This window comes from Eubalaena glacialis, chromosome 4 (assembly GCF_028564815.1).
Source record: "Eubalaena glacialis isolate mEubGla1 chromosome 4, mEubGla1.1.hap2.+ XY, whole genome shotgun sequence".
NCBI classification, from domain to species: domain Eukaryota; kingdom Metazoa; phylum Chordata; class Mammalia; order Artiodactyla; family Balaenidae; genus Eubalaena; species Eubalaena glacialis.
The window spans coordinates 65,291,622-65,316,967 of NC_083719.1; the positions used below are offsets into that span (position 1 = coordinate 65,291,622).

At 34.8% G+C, this 25,346-nt stretch overlaps 1 protein-coding gene across 4 annotated transcripts in view; it reads left to right on the forward strand.

Moving 5' to 3' along the window:
- Window positions 1-25,346, forward strand: part of ATG10 (autophagy related 10) — a 229,622-nt gene that overhangs the window by 88,239 nt on the left and 116,037 nt on the right. The window lies entirely within an intron of this gene.

A 25,346-nucleotide genomic window follows, 5' to 3' on the forward strand; every position in this document is an offset into this window, starting at 1 on the left:
GGATGGTTGTTTTCTTGACCTGTGTTGTTTCCTCATACACATAAGCTAATCTGTACTTAGCTGAAGATGAGAGAGACTTCTTTTTCTGTGTAACTCTCTCCTCTCTGATTCTTTGCCCTGCAGACTTTTAATGTGCTTGGCCTCCCGGATTACCAGTTCTATCTCCTTAACTTGAAACCTTGTGGGCTCTGCCTGGGTTATGGCTCTGTCCTGTGGCCCGAAAACTCTCTCTTGGCAATAAGCTGGGGCAATATTAGAGCTTACTTTGTTTGTTTCCCATATTTCAGGGATCATTTTGTTGCCTGATGTCCAATGTCTTGACAAATCATTCTTTCATATATTTTGTCCAGTTTTTTAGTTGTTTCAGGTGGCAAGATAAATCTCTTCCCTGTTACTTCCTCTTGGCTGAAATGGTCTTCAGAAACCTAGTAACTTTAGGTGGCAAGTGACATTTGTATTTTACTATATTAAAAGCAAATAACAGTATTGTAGAGGATACTGTAAACTAAGTTGAAAGACAAGGTGACAAACTGGGAAAAGTATTTGCAATTATTGTGCCCTCCTAAGCATTGAGAGCTCCAATATAGAAGCAAGTCTCGTAAATCAATAAGAAAAAGATGAACATTCCCAATAGGAAAATGGAAAAGGGTATTTTTGTTTGTTTGTTTACTTTTGTTAGTGGGCAGTTGATAAAAGAAGAAATGAAAATGACCAATAAATACATGAAAAAATTTCTGTCACAATGCTAATCAAAGGGATACTAATTGAAATAACCAAGAGATACCATTTTTCACCTGTCATATTCTTAAGGAAGAAAACAAATGATGATACACATGGATGACAAAATAGGTACTAATACACGTAGGTAAGAATGTAAATTGTCACAATTTTCTTGGAATGCAGTCTGATAATATGTATGAAAATTTAAAATAGTTACTTGATTTAGTGATTCCAAATCTAGATGCTTATCCTAAACAAATATTCCTGCAAGTTTGTAAAAAAAATTATTGTAGAATCACCGATAAAAACTAAAAATAACTTGAATGCAAATTATTAAATAGTTACTCTTTATATGTGCAATTATTTATTATTTTTTAATTCTACAATAATTATCTTTACTATTTTTTGCAATTATTTCTTCAGTGATTAAATATATGTATGTATATACATTCAGGATATCACTATTCCTTTATTGTAAACAATGAAGTAAATATATGTTTATTAACAAAAAAAGATGTCTTCAACATGTTAAGTGAAAAAGGCAGGTTATGAACTAGTACCTATAGATGATATCTGGGAAATATACACATACAAACACATGCACATGTATATACACATACAATATTTCTTTGAAATGTAGAATTACAGGGAATTTTTATTTTTTATTTTCTCATTCTTATATATTTTAATTTTTCAAAATAATAAGCATGTAAATAATGAGCTTGTACACTCAGGAAAAAAAATGCTCTTTCTATATTTTAAAAAGGAAGATATCAGAAAGGAAACCTTCACAGAGAAGCCTTAGAAGGTTCCAAGAAACCAGGTTGTAAAATGGAAATGACACCTGTGATTTGTCAGTTGGTAGATCTGGTTAGTAGAAAAAGCAGGACCCAAGTTTGAGTCCTGGCTCTTTCCTTTATAGGTGGGGTGATTGTGGGCAAATTACTAAACATCTCTAATAGTTTTTAAAGTCTTTATTTTCAAATGTAATATATCATATAATTATTATATTTATGTCACAGGTAATAAAAAGTGCTCAGCAAAGAGTAGTTTATTAAATTTTTTTAATATAAAATAAGGGAATGAGAATAGTTTTTACCAGGCATAAAATCTATTCGGATGATGGGATGAGTTTATTATTGTCATGCTGCAATTAGCAAATACTAATTATCTCTGTATGAGAGCTGCTATCTTTAATTTCAATTAAGCTCAATTTTTGTCTAAAATATGATCTTCAATTAAGAGAATCACAGAGTATTTTGTTTCATTTCATTTTAGCCAGGAGTGGTGTCGGCACTTACAGCTGGTAGTTCCTCTTGTCCTATCTTTCCTCAGTGTGCCACAGCCCACCATGGCTCCTACTTCTGGCTGGGGAGAGATGGCTTTAGGCAGGAGGTGCAAAGACATATTACTGCTGAAGAAGTGGGCCAAGTGACTTGGTACCCTTCCTCCTGGGGATCACTCTGCCTTCTCTCTGTTTCTAACCACTGCTTCACTCCCAGAGATAGGCTGGCTCTGAAGAACAAGAGGAACCTTGTGTTTCTTAAAATGAGGTGTATTACTTTAGTAGGAAAATTAATAGACATTAATGATCTTGAACTCTTCAAATAAAAAATATTTCTTTACCCTTATGCACCCTTATGACAGCCCAGCTTTAGAGACTTTACAGAGGCAAGAAGTCTATCAGTTTCTTTCCTTTCACTTAAATATAGTTTCTTGCCACTAATATTGTGAAATAAGAATCAGTTTATTTCCAAAGACATTACTAATCTTTTAAATGAAAACACTGGCACATCAGTTATCACATGGATGTTGTTTTATAGTCAAATAAAGACTCGTAAAGCCTCAGTTCTACAGTCTTTCTGGGTTTGAAATATTTTTATGCACTGCTGTGAGAAGAGCAGGTGCACTCACATATCTATTTCTAAGATTTGTCTATTTTATCAGGTGATTTGGGTTTAAAATTTCTGCAGATGTCAATTTCAGTCATTTTTGCTGTTAGTAGAGCAGCTTAGAAGTTAGCTTTTATAAGTCTAACTTCATATTTATTTTAGAACAACTTATACCTGTAACCTATTTTATCTCTCAGATATGTTTCCTATGGAGTGACTTAAATCCAAAGTTAGCTCAAAATGGAACCCTCCCCCTATTGGAATATTGCTGTTTCAATATTTTGCAGTCTTTTCTAGTCCGTGGTATCAACATTGCTTTGCAATTTCTTTTGCTGCCCTCTAGCCCTTTGGCTTTACCCTCCATTATTGTATTTCCTTGATGAGTGCCTGTGTCAGGCTCTGAGGTGTTAAGGGGAGGGTGCCATAGGTTGTGGGCTAACTATGCCGGCTTTATTATTAAAGTCTTGAGAGCTTATAATGGGGCCCATCTATCCAAAATATTACAAAGTTTGTTTGCTGGTGTTAGTATCCTAGTGAGACGTGGGGGCAGGCCTGGTAACTTAGCATTTCATCCTAAAGTCTCTATGAACACATTATGTAGACTAATGCCCTTACTTAACAAAAGAAATCACTAATTAGTAACTTCATATACTTTCTATACTGTGCTCTGCTACACCCCACTGCCCCAATTTTCTTGATAACATCATCTGATCAAATAATACCTTCTATCCCTGTCTTTCATGTTCATATTATTATATATATTTTTCTTAAACTACCTACAAAGAAATAATTACAAAGAGATACCTATGAATTACCTACAAAGAAATATCTTCTGAGTTACCTCAAGGTTAAGGTAAATTAGCTGCATTTACTTAGTAGTCGTGTATGCTTTTTGAAGCAATAATATAATCTATTTTTAACTTTAGCAACAGTAAATCCTCTGCAAAATTATAGTTAGTTATATCTAAAATATCTTAAATTGTTACGTGTTTTGTAAAACAGAATTTTCGGTCAATCTTGATTTTTTTGGTTAAGGAAGGAATTTTCTTTCTTGAGGAAGAATACTAGGTAAATACTAAAGTATTATTGTTATATGGACGCTAATGATCTTTATCCCTATAAATATTAGCATTAAAATTTAAAAATACCTTTCTTTTTGCCAAACCCAAACATTCCCGAATAAAAGATCAAAGGTCACAGAGCTATGATGATTCAGTACTAAAATATCAAAGTATTTAGAAAGTCTGTTTCACAGTTGCTTAAATTTTGTGAAAAGGTTTATCTAAAGGTCTAGGACCATCTTAAATTACAGCATAATATTTGCCCAAAGAAGTCTCAAGAGAGCTTACAATAGATCCATGCCACAAGGGTTTCAACCTGAGCAACAAAATAGCCATGTTTAAACACTAAGTCAAACTAGAAACATGAATCATTTTCTTCATTTAATTTAAAAAGAAATTTCCAGTAATTTCCCATTATATTAGCTTCATTTTAATAATTGAAGATGCCAGACATATAGGGTACAAAATAATGGGCATATTTCTACTGTAGCAGATTTTTTTTTAATATTATTCATATCTCTCACAAAACCAAAGCAATCTTGTAAAATTGAGGTGTTGTTTACCATACCCCTGTGTTCACAGTGATGTGGGTCTGGGAGAGAATTGTTATATGGAGCTGGAGAATTAGAAGGAAGGGAATGGACATCTTAAAACTGGTTTAATAACATCAACAAAAAACAATAAAGATGCCATATGGAAAAGGATGAAGTATTGCTCTAAGGAAATCTTGTTTCCCACTGTGGCATTTAGTCCGGATTTTCTGTAGTCTTGATTGTCTCATTCAGCATGGTCAGGAAAGTTATCTTTCAGCCCAAGCTGTCAAAAGCTAAAGCTTTTGAATACTAAGGTGTTGAATACTTTTAATTTAGATTAATTAATCAGTTTTGAGGCACAAGAATGAAATATTTAAGTCTTAAGTTTAGTATTTTAGTATCTAAAGAAATAGAATATATGGTAATAGTGAACTTAATTTTTTAAATTGAGCTCAGCTTTTTCTTTTAAATTATTTGCTCATGTTAGTTTTAACTAACACTGTGCAAATGAAGGGATCATTGTTTCTTGACTTCCATACTTGATTTGACCTAAAGACAAAGCTCTTAGTTAATGGGACCAGTGAAAAATTTTCAGGTCACTTAGAATTGAGTAAGATTTATTGAAACAGTCCTAGCCGCAGCAAGAACAATGTGAGTTTGCAAGTGCTGTATAGTTCTCCTTCATATGGTCCCCAACAAGTCAGCCTGACCAAATTACAGGGACCTTTGCCCAGCTTACCCACAACCCATAGACTTGTTGACAGCATTGAAGTAAAATAGAAAAATGAACCATGTAAGAGCAATAAAACAGCATTACATCTTTAATTTAATTTAGATTTAAGTAGGGACTTGAACTGACGTGAACCGTGAACCAAAAAAACTAGACAAATCATACTAATTTGTAGATCTTTCTTTCACCAAAAGGAAAAGAAAAAGCTATCTGAGTGATCAAACTGCAACTTCACCTAGATTTATATTTTCTCAGATTACTCATTGGAAAAGAACGAAAAACCAAACTAGAACAAATATAAATATTTGTCAGCCAAACCTAAATGTATTATTTAATTGGGAAAAAAAAAAGTTTAGCTCCCCAAAGAATGGATGCAGTTTGTTCTCTATTTCATGGTAGTTAAGTGAATTTAAAAAGTACATTGATTAATAAAAATATTTAATAGTTAATTTTAAAGCAACAATTGTTTATATATTGAATAATTTTAGTTAAGAGATAACTTATTTAAGGGATATTGGTATAATTACTAATTGACAAAGTACTATAATTTACTTTATATGATTATCTTTTTATATTTAAATATTATTTCTGTATACTTTTTTTATAAATGGAATGACATTTATAGATATAGAGAATTGTTAATTTACAGTGACTACATCAAATTAGCAGGGACAATGTAGTCAAATATCCAAATGCATTGTGTATGTTAGATTGTGCCTCTTGTTCAGAAAATAGTGATATAGCTCTTTTAAAGTCAATAATAGTAATCATAAACAAGATAATCCCATCAGCACAAGTCAGTCTTACTCTGCGTGTAGTAATTTAGCACAGTATTGCACTTAATAAATTATCATTAATCATAAATACATTTTCACATGTGCATATTTAAGTTCTTTAACATTTGCTATCTTGGTTTTTCTGTAGGGCTAAGGTACAAGACACTCATTTGAAATCTGAAAAGCAGCATAATCAGTCTTTTGAAGCCCACTGCAATCAATATCTATGCAAATGAGGTGGTTATGGAATTTACACAGCTTTGTCAATCAATCACTAGTCAAGTCTCCACCCTACACTCAAAATACTAATAGATTTTTTTCTTTTTAAAGAGACAATGACTTACTTCTTTCTAAGTATTTGTTATATAGGCTAGTGCTATTGCTTTGACTGTCTCCTCTCCCCTACCACCTTTTTCCTGCACACTTACCCCCTGCACAGTGAGGCAGCCCGTGCTGCCCATCTCTCTAGGTGGCAGGTGTCAAGATCAGGGGCTTCCTGAGTGCCACCCACGGGCGTCTTATGGCCCTGTCCTTGGCCCTGAGTTCTTGAAGGAACACATCGTGGGACTCAGAGCTTGTTGGACCAGCATCCTTAGAGTATTGATCAGGTGTTACCTGCCCACTGAGAGAGAGGTCTTCAGTGGATCACTAAAGGGCTGTGTCTTTACCTTGATCATGTCAAATTCTTACCAAGGACTTGGCGGGGACACAGAACACTTGCTAACCAAAAAATCAAAAGATAGAAGCTAAGAAGGATAATTAATTAGGTAGGCTACTAAAATTGGGGTTCAAAGTTTATTTCTGTTATATGGAGTAATGGAATATCTAGATTTTTTTTGGCTGCCTATAACCACAGTATGAATCTTTAGTCCTGAGGATGGCTGAAGAAGCTAATGCATAAGTCTGTCTCAGAATGGAAGCAAAAGGAAGTTAATAATCCCTCTGTTCTCTACTGGTTAGATCACATCTGGTGAATTGTAGAGTTCTAAAAATTTTAAGGACTCTGAAAAGCTTGAAACTGTATAGAAGAGGATAACTCAGATGATGAGGCAGCTGGAAATTTTAAGTTTAAAGTAGAGAGGATACAGGTAGAATGTGATGTTTTTCATCAAATATTGAAAATGTATCTGCAAACTCAGTATGTGAGTTAGGAATTAAGTTCCTAAGTTATGGGTACCAAGAGTGCACACATATGGTTATTTTCTTGTGTAAATAAAGTCTGGGGACAGATAGTCCAGGGCTAGAGAAGCAGCTCCACAGAGTCATTGAGGACTCTCTGACTCTGGTATCTTCAATGAATGATTGTTTCTCTTTTCAAGATCACGTCATAGTAAGTTGCTGGAGCTCCTGCAATCACATCCCTATTCCAGACAGCAGGAAGAAGCATAGGTATGGTGTGGGGGAAGGGCACACCTTCTGCCTTTTAAGAAACCCTCCCAGAATTTCCAAAAACTCTTCCACTTACATCTTTTTGGCCATAACTTAGTCTCATGGCCACACCTGGCTACTATCGAGGCAGAATAGAACCAGTAGGTAAAAGTTTCAAAAGGGCACCTTTTTAGAGGTACTGATGTTACTGTTGTTGAACATTCAAAAGCAACTAGGAAATTGCCTATCAGAGAAGTTTTAGGGGAAGACCTGATAGGTACAGTTTCTTCCAATACTATGTGCCAAGACTATTTCAATATATGTGTGCATGGGCCATGCTGAGTTTTAGTTTGATTAACTTTTCTTATAAGAGATTTTGATAAAATCAGATTTCTACTTACTACATATCAATAATGACGTGTTCCTTAAAGTGAATACTTAGTACACAAGTCTTGTTATCGTGTTATTCAGAAGCCAGCATATTCTTTAAATGGAAGGCACTCTAGTGAAGTAGGATTTTGTGGACACATAACTTCACGCATTTAGCAATCTTTCTGATACATGAAGTGTTTTGCCTTATGAATTTTGTTATTAATTAACTTGCCACAGGAAGTATTGATCAACTGATTGACCCAAATTTCACTCAGTATAGCTATAAGACAGATACATTTTAATATTTGTGGCATATGAAATGTATAGGTTCAGTTTTATTTTGTGGTGGATTTTTATTTTCCCTTGGTGTCTGAATTACATGAGTTTCTTCAGAAAATATTAAGCTGTTGATGTGATGTGTATTTTGGATTTGTATTCACAATTCTATAATTAAGAGATCTAAATATTAAAGTTATGAGTTTTGTAATTTTAGAGTATAGTACCCTGCCTGGACCGTAAGTCTATAAGAAGTAGACTGAAAACACTCCAGTACTTCTAGGCCAGTGCTTATTCTATAGACACAGGTAATATTAAAAAGTTATACACAATAGTTGTTGGATAGCTGCTCCATTAGAAACAGAAGAAGAAAATCTATTGCTTGCCAAACCAGAAAAATGTCATATAAAAAAGAAACTTTCTTTTCAAGATTCCAAATAGGTAAACCAAATATCAGTAAGAATGCAATGGTAAACACTGTCAAATTGTGCTCTTTTAGAGACTTAAATGAATTTTCCAGTACATAAAAATACTGTTACGTGTACATAACTTGGCCTGTACACATTTTCAAGGTATAGTTTTGTTTTAGTTACTCACAGAGAACAGTTCTGGAAAACATTTTTGCTTCAACCTAGAGTTTTTATGGTGTAAAGCGTAAAAGGACAGGGTTGCGGGGGGATGCCCTGACCTGATATGGATTAGACCATGGACAGCTCAGCTCTGCTTTGTGGAAGCAACTGTGGGATCCCAGCTGTTTGGTCCTCCTTTTGCTTGGCATCTAGGCCTCATTTCACACCCAATTTGAATACTTTTAGTTTGAGGACCCTTAACTTGATCTTCAGATGGAATCCTTAACTAATGTGATATGTACTGCATTGAACTGACTTGAGCCTAGCCTTCTAAAGACCACAATTTACTTTGCTGGGAGAAGGATTAAAGTGGAGGGATTGATTACCTTTGCCTCTTTCCTTCTTTCTTCCCAACTCTTCCCCAAGAAAAAAAGGACAAATCTTCTTCCACCACTTGCTTTTTCTAAAACTTTGCACAAATAACTCAATAGGCCTCAGGTTCTTTATCTGCAGATAAGGATAATAATGCCTATTATGTAAGGATTATGGCAATTAAGTTCAATGAACATCTGAGTTCTTTCTGGGATCTTGGTCTAGTAAAATGTAAAATTATTTTGTTGTAAAGCTTTTAGCACAGTACATAATGATCAACAATTGTGATTCCCTTTGCATTCTAAAATGAGGTCCTCATATAACAGGGACCCCTATGATCCTGTAGTCTCAGCCGTTATTCCATGGGCCTCTCAGTTTAGCTGTGCTTGCTGGGTTGAGATTCACTCTTACATAAACCTACCTGCCCCTTTCTCTTCTTTTTCTACTGCATGTCTATGGCTTGTTACTAGGTCTATTCCTCACCTTCCCTCCCTTGTCCTGCTTCCCATTTGTCTCCCTTCCCTGCCCCAGAAAAAGACTTATCTTTCTTTTAGAAATTCATGCTAAATTGCAGTATATGTGTGTATGCCTGGGGTGGGCTTCAGTGGCTCTCCCATTTCTTCTGCCTACAGGTTTCTAGGTTGGTTGGTTGGTTTGATTTTTAAAGCTCAAGAAGTATTCACAAGGTGATCACACCTATGTATCCAATACCCAGATAAAGAAGAACATTACCAGAACCACAGGACCCCCTCTAGGCACTTTCAGTCGCTATCTGCTCTCCAACAGTTACACTAATCTGACTTCTGATACTTCACATTCATTTTACCTCTTCTTCTTAACCTTATATAAGTATATCATACACCACATATTCTTTTGTGTGTGTCTTCTTTTTTCAACATTTTGTTTGTAAAATTCATCCAAGTTGTATGTAGTTAGTTGTTTGTTCATTCTACTTGATGTATACGGTTGCATTGTGTGAATTTACCACATTTGTTTATACATTCTTTAGAACGATGGGGATTTGGGTTCTTTCCATTTTTTGACTATTACAAAGAGTGCTGCTGTGAACAATCTTATACATCTCTTTTGCTGAGTATCTGGACATATTTCTGTTGGGTTATACTTGGGAGTGGAATGGATGGGCCAGAGGGTATGTATATGTCCATCTTTAGTAGATTATACCAACACAGTCTTCCTAGGTAATTGTAATAATTTACACTCCTACTTGCTTTATAGTTTCAAAAGAGCCTACTCTCTGTCCACAAGGTGGAGTAAATTAACTCTCTGTCGAAATTTTCTCATCTCCTCTCTTCAAAATTAACTATCAATTTTTAGATAATACTAAAATGTTTCTATCAATTTGGGATCAAACTTTGAGCAATTATAAAATATCAATATATTGGGTTGGCCCAAAATTCATTTGTTTTTTTCCGTAAGATGGCTCTAGTAGCACTTAGTTGTCTTTAACTTCATTCGAAACAGTTTTGTTAGGTTGTATGTGACAGCTGTCATATCAGTGTGCATTTAAAAAAAGCATCAAAATTGGTGAATTTTTTTGTAGCCATTTTAATATTGAAAATGGAAGAAAAACAACATTTTTGGCATATTATGCTTTATTATTTCAGAAAGGTAAAAACGCAACTGAAACACAAAAAAAGATTTGTGCAGTGTATGGAGAAGGTGCTGTGACTGATCGAACGTGTCAAAAGTGGTTTGCGAAGTTTCGTGCTGGAGATTTCTGGATGGTGCTCCACCGTTGGGTGGACCAGTTGAAGTTGTTAGTGATCAAATCGAGACGTTAATTGAGAACAATCAACGTTATACCACGTGGGAGATAGCCGGCATAGTCAAAATATCCAAGTCAAGCATTGAAAATCATTTGCACCAGCTTGGTTATGTTAATCACTTTGATGTTTGGGTTCCACATAAATTAAGTGAAAAAAAACCTTCTTGACCGTATTTCTGCATGCGATTCTCTACTTAAATGTAATGAAAACATTCGGTTTTTAAAACAAATTGTGATGGGCGATGAAAAGTGAATACTGTACAATAACGTGGAACGGAAGAGATCGTGGGGCAAGCAAAATGAACCGCCACCAACCACACCAAACGCCGGTCTTCATCCAAAGAAGGTGGTGTATCAGGTATATGGTGGGATTGGAAAGGAGTCCTCTATTATGAGCTCCTTCCAGAAAACCAAACGATTAATTCCAATAAGTACTGCTCCCAATTAGACCAACTGAAAGCAGCACTCGACAAAAAGCGTCTGGAATTAGTCAACAGAAAACACATAATCTTCCATCAGGATAATGCAAGACTGCATGTGAAAATGAAAAGTGTGTCTTTTATTTTTATGTAAAAACCAAAGGAACTTTTTGCCCAACCCAATAAAAAAATTAAGTACAGGTAATCTGTTTTTCTGTATAATATTCAAGGAACTGATTTAACATTTGATTTTTCAGCCGAACTGAGTAGTAAGTTAACTGACCAGATTCTGTACTGGTTTTGGCTGCCATATTGGGATTAACTGAAGGCAATAGATAGAAAAGAGTTATAACAATTTAATAGTTTTTTCTTAAACACTATTGTCTTATTAATTTAACTTTTAAGCAAGCGTTCATGAGCTTTCTTGGAACAGCTCACAGGATGAAGAGCTGACCTTTATGAAGCACTTACTGTGCAAAACAGCTCTCATTTCATCCCATGGTAACCTTCCTAGGTAGGTGTTGTCATCACTTTGTTTTTAAAATGAGGAAATTAAGACTCAGACAGGCTAAGCTCCCTGTTCCCCAGTGCTGTGTTGAGTCTCTTGGACTCCATTCTCACCCATCACACCATCCTGCCCCCAGCCCTGCCACATGGCCAACATGGCTACCAGAGTGACATTTCTAAAACTCAAAGCTGAGCATGGCACTCCCCTGCATAGCAGTGTTTGACTTGCTATTAAATTAACTTTTAAGCAACTTTAGAGACCTGCTGATCTTAAAGGAGACAATTTAATCTTCATCGTTGAAGTTCTATGTGAGATTATATTGAATCATCATAGATAAGACCTTTTGTTATTGTTATTTTCTATAAAGAAACATCTGGAATATAAAGTTATATTCATCTATATGTATTCTTGTTTCAGAACGTCTAGTGTTTATTGATGTTGTAGGTATTTTGAAATGAATGTGACATACATGAGTTGATTTTGTTATCAGTTCATGCTGCATCATAGAGTCTAGAAAGGATTGAGTTATTATGATGAACACGTAATAATGTCAGTGATGTCACACACTTGTGCATAATGACATCAGCACAGCTGGAGCTTGATAAATGGACTTCCCCGATATTTTCTCTACAGAAAATGTTAAGTAATTTCAATCAGAAATGAAATTTTCTTTACAGAAATGTTCAGAAATTGTTCAGTAGTTTACTGCACTGGTATTGGCTAATAAGAATGCAAGAAACATAACTATCACTGGTTACTACTGTTTCCATTTTGCAACAAACCACATCATAAGTTTCTTGTGTTCATTCATCACTGGGTATATATTATGTTAAATGAAAAAGAATTACATATTCTGAATATTTTTCTCCCACACTTCAGAATGTCCTTTTCAGATATTGTCTAACTGCCAGCTAATTTACAGCTCTGAAGCCTTGTTGTTGTAGCATTTCAGAATAGAGTATTTAATAATTTAAAGTGAAATGAATCACTGTGTGATGAAGAATTGCTGTTAAATCTTTTGTGATGTAAGTGTTTCTTTGCTACAGTCATATATGTAATTGTACATTTCAGTGAGCTGCCCTCTGAACATTAGAGGACATGTTCATGAGCTGAAATTCCAAAAACAAATCTAACGATTTGACAGCCCTGCTCAAAAGACAGCAGCTCAGCATTTTAGAGGTTTCCATGTATTAGATGACAGAGTTGGGATGAGCCTGGGAACATCCTCTGTTCTCTGACCTTCTGCCTACTCCTCTGTGTCGGGCTTCCATTGTCCTATGGTCCTGACAGGGAGGCACCCACTCACCAACCAGTCTCTCACTTCAGCGATCTCAGTGGCAGGGGGTGGGGGCAACAGTCACGAATCCCAGCGCAAGAATGCCATTAGTAGCTCACTGTAGTGGCTAAACCCTTGTTCTTGTTCTCATGGTGATTTTTTTAAGGGAAAATAATTTCCAAGCTCTGCAGAATGGATTTAACATACTATTTTGATGCTCTCACAGCTGATTTCAACAAAAATTCTTAGTGCCTAAACGTTAAAAATGGAATAAATATTTTCATAAATTCTTTGAAAGTAACAATAAGCAGATCCAAATATATTGACTATTTTTCCTATTTGGCTTCTTCTGACTAGACTAGTGCTTTTAGTATTACTGCACTTCATTTTTATGGATAATCAAGAATGTGCATGAAACCTTAATTTCCAGCACAGAAGGATAATTGCTCAGTGATCATTTACTTTCTTTAAAACATAACTGAATATAAACTAAGACAGAAACTAAGAAAAAGAGCTATTTTTAAACATGCCATTGAAATGGTATATGAAATCAAATGGCATATGAAAACTGTACTCACCTTGGTGTTTTTTTCTGACCTACACCTGTAACTTAAAGTGGACCTAGGATCTGGTTCACCTATTTAGTCATGGAACCATAGGAAGCTCCTTGCTGATCACTAGTAGTCTGAATCCTTACTTGAGAAGTTGGGAAAGAGAGCCAATCCTGTTAAGTGATTAGCTCAATAACAGAGGTAGCTCCGGTATCCACGCCACTTACATGAATTCACTGCTCTTTCCACTTGGCTATGGTTTACTGTTGTTTTTGGTTTCAGCAGCAACATGTTTTAGATTAAAGAGATTTTACAGTACAGTTAAAAGCATAGAAAACATGAATTTAGTAGAAAAGACACTGATCTTTAATAGTGATGGCTCTGCTGGTCTCGAGATAATCTTTCTATGGTATCGGGTCATAATCATTTTTTAAAAATTTGACTGTCATTAAGTCATATCATAGCTCTTGTACAAATATATGCAAAAACAACTGAATTATAGTGTGTGAATAAACATTCCCTGACCCCAAGCTGATTTTCTTACCACTCTTTCTATGAGCAAGCAGAGGACCATTTAAAGTAAGAAAAGTGGAGGGAAATAGAGAAGTATAAAGGGCAATTTGAACAGTAAATGCACTGTGGTATCCGTGGGACCCTTCTCCAACTTTATGTGATAGCGTACAGTATAGAAAAGGTTCTTTCAGCAAGTGTTTAGGAAAATATGTTCCAAAAGATCTGCATAACATTAGTGTAACCAAGTGTTCCTCTCTGTGGCTTCCTGTTTTGGAATTAAATGCCTTCAGGGTACTCAGAATAACTCTGTTTAGAAACACAAGAAGAATTTAACCTCTTATGTTCCAAATCAGTTTAAAAAAACTATAGGTTAATTAGAAAACAAAAATATCTCATCCTACTTTGTTTCTCAATAGTTTCAGCTAAACTTAAAAAATTTTTATACATAAAGTAGGTGGTATAGTTAGAAATCAAAGTTATAAACAGGAGTTCTTACAGGAATTATTATCACCAAAATTGTAAGATCAGTTTTGTTTCCTTATAAACAATTTTCATAGACTAAACCTTTTTGCAGATAGGATTATTTCCAAATGAACTCAGTGAAAAATTTCTACTCTTGTTATTTGAAGGAGGTTCATACAGGGAACAGATAAGCTGAATCTGTGTTTACTTCTTTGTGGTGTTATTGTTCAGCATTCTTAAGTTGCTGCTGCAAAGCCAGCAGAGGGAGCACCAAACAATATTTTTGTTTAGCTTAAAGCTTAATAATGTATTTTTAAATTCTTTTCTCCATTTTCATTTAAAAATATATCTACAACTAATCATTTATTGATTATACATTTTTTACTATATAGATTTAACTTTCTCTGTGTTTCTAATTCTTGTTTGAAATTAAAAGACTTAAAGGGTATTATTTATACAATTCAATTCTGCGTGTGTCCATTAAATGTCTAATGTATATAAGATAAGTAATGGAGAGTCAAAGGTGAATACTCCACAGTCTCTGTCCTTTAGGTGTTTATAGTCTAGTTGGATAGAGAATTATAAAGATCCTTCTATTTACAAGGTAGAATATGGGCCACTTATCTTGATAAAGAATCATTGGAGGTATTCTTGAGAGGGTGATATTTGAATTGGACCTTGAAGGAGAGGTTTCCTAAAATGAAAATTCTAGATTGGAGAGAACAGCATAAATGCAGGGTGTATTTGGGAAAAGGAAACTATAAGGGTGTGGCTTGACAAAACATGGGTGATAGAGGGGATGTACTGGGAAATGAGATCAGAAAGCTAAGGTAGAGTCAGATACAGAGCACCTTGAAATCCATGCTTAGGAGTTTTGGTTTATTCTTTTGGCAAAGGAGAGTAAATTGCAGACCATTAAGAGGAAACAAATTATGTTTTTCACTCTGGGTAAAAGGTTGCCTGGAGAACTGAGACATTAAAACTGGACTTTTCTGTACTAGTTCATGGGGGGAATATTCTATAATAATAATAATAATAATAATATATTTTGTATTTGTATGTATATATATCACGCATGTGTATATATAGACACCGATATATATGTGTTTGTGTATATATTTTCACACACATACAATTTATACAACAATACTGTTCCTAAATCATATATGTAAATATATATCCTTCAGAAGTATCTGTGATTTAAAGATTTGTACTAAAAATGTAACGTGTACTTTTAGGTAATGTGTACCAGGTCTCATAGAAGATTCAGAGCAAAGCTGGTACCCAAAAGAACGCCCAGGTTTTCAGTCTCTGTGACCAGGAAATTGAACAAGTTACCATTACTCCCATTGGCGATGTAAGGGATGACAGAGGCTGGAGTGGAGGTGGAGGGCAGGGATTATTCAACGCTGGTGTATCAGACTGGAGATGCTGGAGGGCATCCATCCTTGTAGAGATGTCTAGCACATACTTCCAGTTTTAGGTTTGGAACTCAGAAGAGAAGCCAGAGCTAGAGTTTGGGAGTGGATGAGATTATTCAGGGCAATTAGACAGAGAAGAGGAGTGAAGTGAGAACCAAACCTTGGGGGATGCCTACATGTAGGAGGGTAAGGAAAGGAAGAAGTGTGGGAAGAAGCCTGCACAGACACTGATAGAGCTGAGTAGTCAGGAAAATGCCCCATTTGTCACTCAACAAAATGTGCATCGCTGCTGTGTGCAAAGCACTGAAGCCTCTGTCCAGAGTGTAAAGGAGGGGGTCTGAGCAGAGTCAGCTGCTGCAAGGGACAGTTTAGGATGGGGACTGATGGGAGGGTCATCGGGTTTGTTTATTCAGGAGATCAGACTTCCTAAATAGTTCCTTTAGTTGTGTACTAAAATACAAAGTAGACTTCCACCTCACAGCTCTGTTTATGCAAAGTTAAAAGATCCAGAGGACCGCCCCTTGGCTCAAAATTTGTGAACTGTAACTTTGATATCCAGGTGTGTTGTTTGTGGGTCAAACTCACTTGTATAGCTTTCAAAAGATGTACAATGCCCTTGTAGCCTTGATTACTTATCTTTATTTTATGACTACTTTGTATTTGATTTTTTATAACAGAGAAAAAAATCACCATTATCTTTGCGTAAGTTCATTGTAAAAAATTAAAATACAAAGAAGAAATTTTAAAAATCACCCCTTAAATAACCACCATAATACATTAGATAACCAGAAATAGAACTTCCTTCCCTTTCTACTTCCTCCTCCCTCCCTTCTTTCTTTTTTTCCTATTGCTTTGTTGATTATAGTATGCCTTTTATTTTAAATAAAAAGGATTAAATTTACTTTTACTTAAATTTATAAAAAGGAAAAGAAACTAAAGGTACCTAAAAGAATTGTAGAGCTTCCAAATAAGTACTTCGTGACTACAAGACGTAGTATATATTTCGGAAAATCTGTCTACAGTTAAGAAATGAGATTATGACAAACATAACGAGGTTAGAGTTACTGTTTTATGATACACGTTTCTGTTGAGACCATATAGATTGATTGTTTTTGAAAGATTCACATGTATGCTCTACCTTCCTGTCCCCTCCCAATTTGTGTTTGTTACATTAGTTGCACTTGTTTAAGCTTTATGACATTTACATCATTTTGTAATTAAGGCCTATACTTGTTTAAATCTAGTTCTATATTTAACTGGAGTTCAGTACGCACCATGATTTTTTTTTTTACCCTGGCATTTCCATCCTTGAATTTTAATTTTGATTCATATTTTAGTTGTCTAGTTTCCATCAGTAAGTGGAATTATTTAGGAAGGGCTATAGACAGCTCTTTCCTGTTGAGAACATATTTTGTTGTATTTATCCTATGCAGACATCTTGGTTAGGCAGACTGCTCTGGGGACATGGTTTCTTTCCTTCAGAACTATACAAACACTGGTCAGTTGTCCTCTGCTGTTGAAAATTGCTGTGGAAAAATCCAGTGCTGGCTTCATTGTTCTCAGATTTGTGCGTGATTTCCTTTTTTTCTTTTCTTCTCTCTTCTTTTTCTTTCCTTTAAATTTTTTTCTTTTGGTATCCGCTGTTCAACTTTAATGTTATAATAAGCATGTGGAAAATGAATTAAATTGAACCTTTATTTCACAATATGCCCCAGAATAAAATCCCAGATGGGCTGAATAATTAATTTTTTTAATAAGACCCATACAACTAGTAGATGAAAACACTGGTGGCCCTCTACTCTCTCTAAGAATCTTCAAGATAGAAAACATGAAGAAATGATCTATAGGTTTTTCTGCATCAGAAAGAAAAAAAAAAAACCTCAGAAAACAAAAACCAACAATAAATATGAATAATGTTACAGGAAAAATTGCAACAGGTAAAATATTCACAGTAAATGATAGATGATAGATGTTTGTTGTGTATGTGTTTTATATATGATAAAACCACTGCTGCAAAAGAAAAGTGGGTAAAAGGCACACAGAGGCATTTCACAAGTGGAAAAATTCAAGAGACTAGAAGACTTCTAATCATTTAATGTAGGCATAAAGGTGAACTTTTAAGAAAGCACAAAGGAATTCCCCTATTTTGAATACAGATACTCTCATATGTAGTTACCTATGTTGGATTAAATAAACTTAAATATCCCTTCAAGCTGTGAAATTCCATGTTTCTGACATGTGTATATCAGATCCTTGCTATTAGTTTTTCTCCTTGATAAGTTCAGGAACGATGTCTTATGCATCTTTCTGCTCTCCGTTGGTGCATAGCTCAAACCGTATCGTGTACTTTGCATGTACTGGTCCTGAAATAAATATTTAAATATTGAATAACAATTGTAATGAATTTTTAAAAATTAATGTTTGTTAACTTATTTTATAAAATATGAGGGGGTTTAGACTCTTTTGTATAGATACTTTAAAATTTATGGTGATTAGTCTTATGCTTAGAATTTTAATAAATGCATTTTGTTACTTGAATAGAAAGATTTATTGTTTTATCGGGTAATTGTATACCTAAATCTCATTTTGCAGAATTCAACTGTTGTTAATTTCAGTGAATGATCGTATACAGAATTGTATTTTTAGACCCTGATTCCTGTGAGCTGCAAAGAATTTTGTTTGCTATGTACATGGTTTATTGGACATTAATGCTAAAATTATTTAAAAACCTTTGAAAATGATTTTAATGTGAAATTGTGGCATAAAATGCACGTTGCATATATGATTAAAGGTTAGTGATAATTGATCATTTTTGTTATATTGATTTAAATAGGGAAACTGAAGTTTTTTGCAAATAAAGGGGTATATTCAAAGTGATAGAATGATTTTATAGGCTATTTAACAGCAAACTTTCTTTGGAGAACCATATTGTGGTTAGTGATATTAAAATTGGTATCAGCCTTGGGATATCAAATATATTTATTTTTAACTTTTATGTAGATACAGTTATTTAAATGTACATTTCAAGTGTCTTTCAAAGTAATTTTGAATGAATTCCATTTGAGAAGTGAGGAGCTAGGTTTGTTAGTTATTAAGCCAAATATAGTAATATAGCTTATTTTATTGATCTGTGATTTTTAAAATTAAGAGTGAGAAAAGTCACAGATGTAGTTTGTTGACATATTGCAATCCATATGTGTGCTTTTCTGATAAGGAAGGTATAGCATATACCATCTCTCCAGAATATTTAGCACCAGATTTATGATTTTTCTAATTTGGTTTGTAGCTTGCCAAAGAGCATGTGAGTGCATATTTGATCAGAAGCATATTTTGCCTTGAATCAGATGAAGAATACTTAATGAGTCAATGCCAAGAAGCAATGCAGAGATGATGCAGACAAGCAGACTAAAAAGGCTTTAAAATGCCTTAATGTGAAATATAATAGAGATAAAGTAATGTTACCTAAAAAGTCCAGTTTTTCAGTTTTTCATGCCCATCCCCTTAATAAAATTCTTCACCATAACTATTAGGAGTGATATTTTATATTTATGTGATGCATTTTGCATTTCCAGTGGGGTGAAGACTTATTTCAAGTGTATTGTACTCATTCTGTCTTGAGGGCTGAGAAAGACAGGAAATGTACCTTTAGGTACCAGTAGCTCTGCTCTCTCTAGCAAACCTCCCTCTAAGAGTGAGCGCTAGAGATTACCAATTTAAATTAATTTTTTTCTTTTGCTCGTTTGATAGGAAAAAAATTATCTTTGTGTCGATTTGTATTTCTTGCCTTATCGGTGAAGTTAGAAAATTTGCCTGTTTATTCTGCCACTTGTATTTCTTCCTTTATAAATTGCTTATCCTTGTTCTTTGTCCATTTGTCTATTAAGGTACTCACTTCTTACTGGTTATGAAATTCTGTATTTGTTAAGGAATAAACAAATACACTTTGTTGTGTATGTTACAAATATTTTACCTAGTATTTTTGTATTTTAACTTTGCAGTGGTTTTTTGGCATATATAATTTAAAAAATGATTATAGCTAAATCTAGTAATCATTTAGTCTATGCTTTCTTTCTTTGTTAAGATTTGAAAGACCTATACAACCCTAAATTGTATAAAATTTTCTTTCTTTTGAAACTGTGATGTAAGAGGGAGTAATCAGACAAAGCCTTCATATTGCTTAGTTTAAATACGTTATAAGGAATTACCTTTGTTGGACTGTGTGATTTTTTATTTATAATGACTCATTTACAGATATCCCATAGATATGATCGGTTGTTTTACCTCAGGTTGTGGAGGGCCCTTCCCAAGTGAAGTGTCCAGTGTTCTGTGTTCTTAGTTGCTACCGTAACACTTCTCCACTGCGGAAGAAGTGGAGAAAGGAGAGTGAGGGATTAGACCTTTCCAATGACACTCTCTTCTCTTCTTCTCTACTTGAAGAGCACTTTTACGTACAGAAATTATAGAAATGCATAATTATTTGATTTCCAGGCTAGTCCACAATAGCAATAATAGTTTTTTTCCCACTGTTCATTGTATAAAATGTCAGCCATGTTTTGAGTTAATTGTGGTTTTAAGGGTAGCCTGGGAACCTGAACAAAAAATAGTTTCAAGTTCAAAACAGGTTACAAATAAACTTTGGAAGCATAGCCCATTTGTAGCTTGTGGTCTGCTGGTCAGTCTTCTTGAGGAGCCATATCTAAGGACCCTGGACCAGGAATGGTCAGTTGATCTTGGATGACTCTAACGAGTCCTCAGTGATTCCGCACAGTAGATTTACAGTAAGACTTGTTTTGTAAGTTCTGTGAGGTGAGAGGCAGTCTGACTGGTGCATAGGTATGTCTTCTGTTTAGGATCTAGAGCAGAAATACCCAGTAGAATTTCCTGCAGTGATGTAAAATGTATACCATATTACTGTTCACTTCCTGATCAGAGAAATGTTCTGTATCTTTGCCATCCAATATGGTAGCCACTAGCCACATGTGGCTCTTGAGCACTTGAAATGTGGCTAGTGTGACTGAGAAACTGAATTGTTAGTTACTTAATTTTAATTAATTTAAATTTCAGTTTAAATAGCCACATGTGGCTAGTGGCTCGTGGCTCTTATATTGAAAAGCATAGATCTAGAGGTTTATATTGAGTGGAGTACAGTCCTGAGTTTCACTAAATCACAGAATTGACAAGTCAATTTAATGCCTATTAGAGGCTTTCTCCCTTATTATCTGATAAAAAATGTCATGGAATGTGTAGCTCTTACTTGGATCCTCTTTAGAAGAAACCAACTATGAAAAGTTTAAAAGACAGTTTTGAGACAATCTGGGAAATTTGAACCTGGATCAGGCATTAGGTGGTTTTATGGAATTAGTGTTAACTTTGTTAGGTGTGATAATAGCAATGGGCTTGTATTATTAAAACACAACAGTGAAGTTTTCAGATGAAATAATATGATACCTAGGGTTTGCTTTAGAGAAAAAAGTATTTGCCAGGGAGTGGCTGAGACAAGATTGGCCAGTGTTCACAGATCTTTAGCTAGCTGAACGGCATATGATGTTCATTATAGTGTTTTTATGCTTTTATATGTGGTGGAATGTTTTCATAATAAACAGTATTGAATTGGGAGAGCTCCTTGTTTGTCATAAAGTTCAGCCGGTTTTCCAAGTTCATTTACTCAGTCATTAAATGGCAGAGTTAGGATTCAGATCTGTCATTTGGCTCTAAGTTCTCTTCATTTTCTGTGACATTGCACTGTATCATATTTTGGACACATGGTTCTTCATCCCACCTGCTCCATGACCCTTGAGTTGTCTTGCACATTTCCCTCTCATGTGGATACGGCTAAATTTGGTAGCAGAGCTGGCCACATAGGTCAGCAGAGGGTAGAGTTTTCCATAGCAAGTTGGATCAGGTTTGAATATTACAGAATCCAGATTTGAGGGCTGAATATAAAAAGTAGCTTGGGAGCGAAACCAGAGGAGCAGTCCAGTAGCAGATTTGAGAGGATAGGAAGAAGCAAGGTCCAAAGAGATCTGGAATGGATAAGATGGGACCAGGTCAAAAGACTGAGAGCATAATATATGTAGAAAGTAAGGATGATGACTGCTAATTCTTACTGGGAGACAGCTGCATAACCTGCAAGGGCAGGTTAACTGACTTGGCATATAGCCATATTGACATTATTTATTATGAAATGTATATACCACTATACCTGATAATCTCTATTTATTTAATCTAAAATAATTGTAATAGTATAGAATTTTTATCTGGAAGGTGCTGTTGAGGTCATTTAATTCAACCCATTTATTTCTAAGTGTTACCAAATTCATATTGCATTTCCAACGGGTAGTTGGCGTTGAGTTATGTACCATAAAGATTACAAAATTACAGTTATGTATGCTCTCAAGATTTTGAGATGAGTAGATAATAGTTATGATTATTCAAGTAATGCAAATATTTGGTTAAATTGATTATTGATTAAAGTAGAGAAGAATAATTTTATTTATAAAATAAAATTTATTTTATTAATACAACTTATGAATTGTATTTACACTTATGTTTCTAGTCTCAGGGCTATTGTTGAGCAAGAATTTCTCACATCAATAAATGAACAGCCACATAGTGTACATTTTAACATTACTGCAAGTGTCCATGTTTTATATTTCATACCAGGAATGGGGACGGGGGGAGTTCAGCAAACAAACCATTAATGCAGGAATAAATTAGTGAGTGGAATGTTTGTTATACAGTTGCCTCACTAGGACATAACTATTTAAAAGCAAAGTAAAACAAGACATTATTGAATAGCATTGTATTGGCATTGTGATAATTTTCTAATTGTATTTATTTGCACCTTTTATGGACTATTTGAATATTTCTTTTTGAGTTCCGTTTCAGAATTATTTAGTTAAAGCCAAGAAAAAATTGTTTCTCCTCCTGTACCCAAACTATTCTATAGTCAAAAGCAATAAGCTCACAAAATCAATTTCTAAGTTTAATGGCAGATATTTGAATTTATTAGGTACTATTAAGTTAGGACTACTATACTCATTTGTTTATTCATTGATTATTTCTTTATATTTATTCATTAATTTTTTTTTTTTTTTTTTTGGCCACACTGCGCAGCTTATGGGATTTTAGTTCCCGCCCAGGGATTGAACCCGGGCCATCAGCAGTGAGAGCGTGGAGTCCTAATCACTGGACCACCAGGGAATTCCCTTTATTCATTAATTTAACAAACTTAATATGTGTTCCCATTGAGGATGAAAGTATAAATAAGACATAGCCCCTACCCTCATGCTGCTCACATTTGAGCTGAGTAAACAGTAAGTAATTGTGATTGAGTATGCCGATTGTTATAGTGGTGGTAAATGCAAAGGGCCATGGGAATATTATGGAGAAAAGGATTAGCTAGGAGATGGAATGGGGTTGAGGTACAGACATTTTTCATGGAAAAGAACCTTGAAGAATAAATTGAGGTTGATTATATTTCTTGTTACATTAATAATGGCAACTGTGAGAATCAGGTTTTTAAAGATCAATAGGTGTCATCTCCCCTTAGCTCTGAAGGTACTTCTGCTTCCATTTTTCCCTACTGTCTGCTTCAGATGCTTTTTTCTACTGCAGCCTTTGATCTCTGTCCTATCTGGTTTTATTCTTTGGATCCTGGTTGACATCTGGTCCATTTTAGATTACTGACCTGGCTTTCAGCTATCTACTCTTAGTCTGACCTGGCACTCTCAAAGTACTCTGCTTCTGGTAACTGCCCCTCTCCTTGACCTACTGCAGCTTCAAGTGAGAGGAGCTTTGTTCACATGATCTGGCCAGGCATTCAGAATCCTACTCCAGCCAAGGACTCCAGTGTCTTCCAGCCAATTTTATTTTTCTGAGATGGCGTATTAGAAAAGAAAGGTCAGAGAAAATGCAGGTGTGATGTGGCTCAAGACCAGGGTGCAAGAGGATTGAGAGGGATGTTTGGAAAGGCAAGTGAAGGTTGGACTGTAAGAACCATAAAAAACTTGGATTTGGCGCTTTATTTTTCATGCCAGATGGGACCCATAAATGGTTTTCAGGAGGACTGTGACACCATCACATCTATACTTTGGAAAGATAATGGTGTCATGACTGGACCATAAAGAGCAGAGATTGCAGTCAGGGAGACCAGTTAAAGGAAAGAGATGATGAAGCCCTGAATTGAGCAAGACAGTAGTGATGGAGAAGAAGAAATCAATCAGAAAAATGTCAGAGATGGGACTAGTAAGATTTGGAAACTAACTGGAAATTGAGCAGGGAAGGAAAGAAAAATATTCAAGATATTTTCCAAATTTTCTGGTATGTGTGATTAAATGGGTTATTTTTTCCTTTGTCATTATAATTGTAATTAATGTAAAAAATTAATTACATTTGTAGCTATTTGTTTAATGGCTGTCTTTTCCATTGGACTGAACTCCATGAGGGCAGGGACTTTGTCTTTCTTGCTTATATCCATATTCCCTAGTACTAGACACAGTGTCTGGCTATACTGATACACTCAATAGTTATTGACCAACTGACTAGTTTATTTGTTCAATACAATTTATTGACTACCAGGCACTGTTAAAGATGAATTTTAATACCTTTAACTAGAACATGAAATACATGAGGATGAGGAAGATTAGTGAAAACATAAAGGATTATGTTTTGGACACATTGAATTGAGATGCCATGAACATCTAGTTGGAGATTGAATCTATCTAAACTTCAAAAGAGCGATCTTGGTAGTAGGCAATTCAGATTTGGGATGAAAGTGAAACCTGAAGCCATGGAATATTTGAGATTAATAGAGTAAGAAAAGTGAGGCATAATAATGGCTGAAGACAGAATTCCGGGGAATACAAATATTTAAGAGATAAGTAGAGAAAGAAGAGTTAATTAGGGCAACTGAGAAGGGTGTCCAGAGTTTTAGGAGAAAAATCAGGGGATAGTGTTGTCACCAAAGGGAAATGAGGAAAATCTTTCAAGGAGGAGTATGTCTTGGGATATAGTATTTGTGAAATTTGAATCCCTAGAAAAGTTCTTGGAAGTCAGGGCTTCCTGAACTATTCTCTCTCTCTCTCTCTTTTTTTCTGTGCCTCAGAATTTATGTCTTAACTCTTTAATTTATGGTCAAATTACTTTAAACTGTGGATACTTTCTATTACCTTATAATTCCCTCTATATGAGTATTGTTCAGGAAATAGAGCCTTAAGATTTTTGCCTATGAACTGCAAGAGGAAAAGACAAAAATTTAGAAATAAGTTTTCTGCTTTTAAATGAAGTGTATGTCCTAAACTAATTTTCTCTTCAAATTTTTATGGTCCATTGCTCCTTTCATTCGAATAAATTTTACTTTTCAGTTGTGATAACACTTTTAAAGCAATTAAAGGCAAATGAATCATTATAAATGATTCTTAATGCATAAGGTTATTATTGTAACATTCGTGAATACACTAATGTGTGAGGTAGAATGGGGAAGCTGTTATTCTTTGGTTTGTAAGGCTTTTTGAGTTACTATGAGTTTTATTTTAAACAACAATGAAAATCACAATCTCCCTTTTATTCTCCTGATTTTCTTTGGAAAAACAAATTATTTTAGCAATAGCCTGGGTTCTTTACTATTCAATCAGTCAGAGAGAACTAAAAGACAGACAATATAAAAACTTTCTTTGGAAATTAGAAACACTTAAGAATTATTTGGCTGCAGGAATCCACTGCTTATGATATACAAGTGTA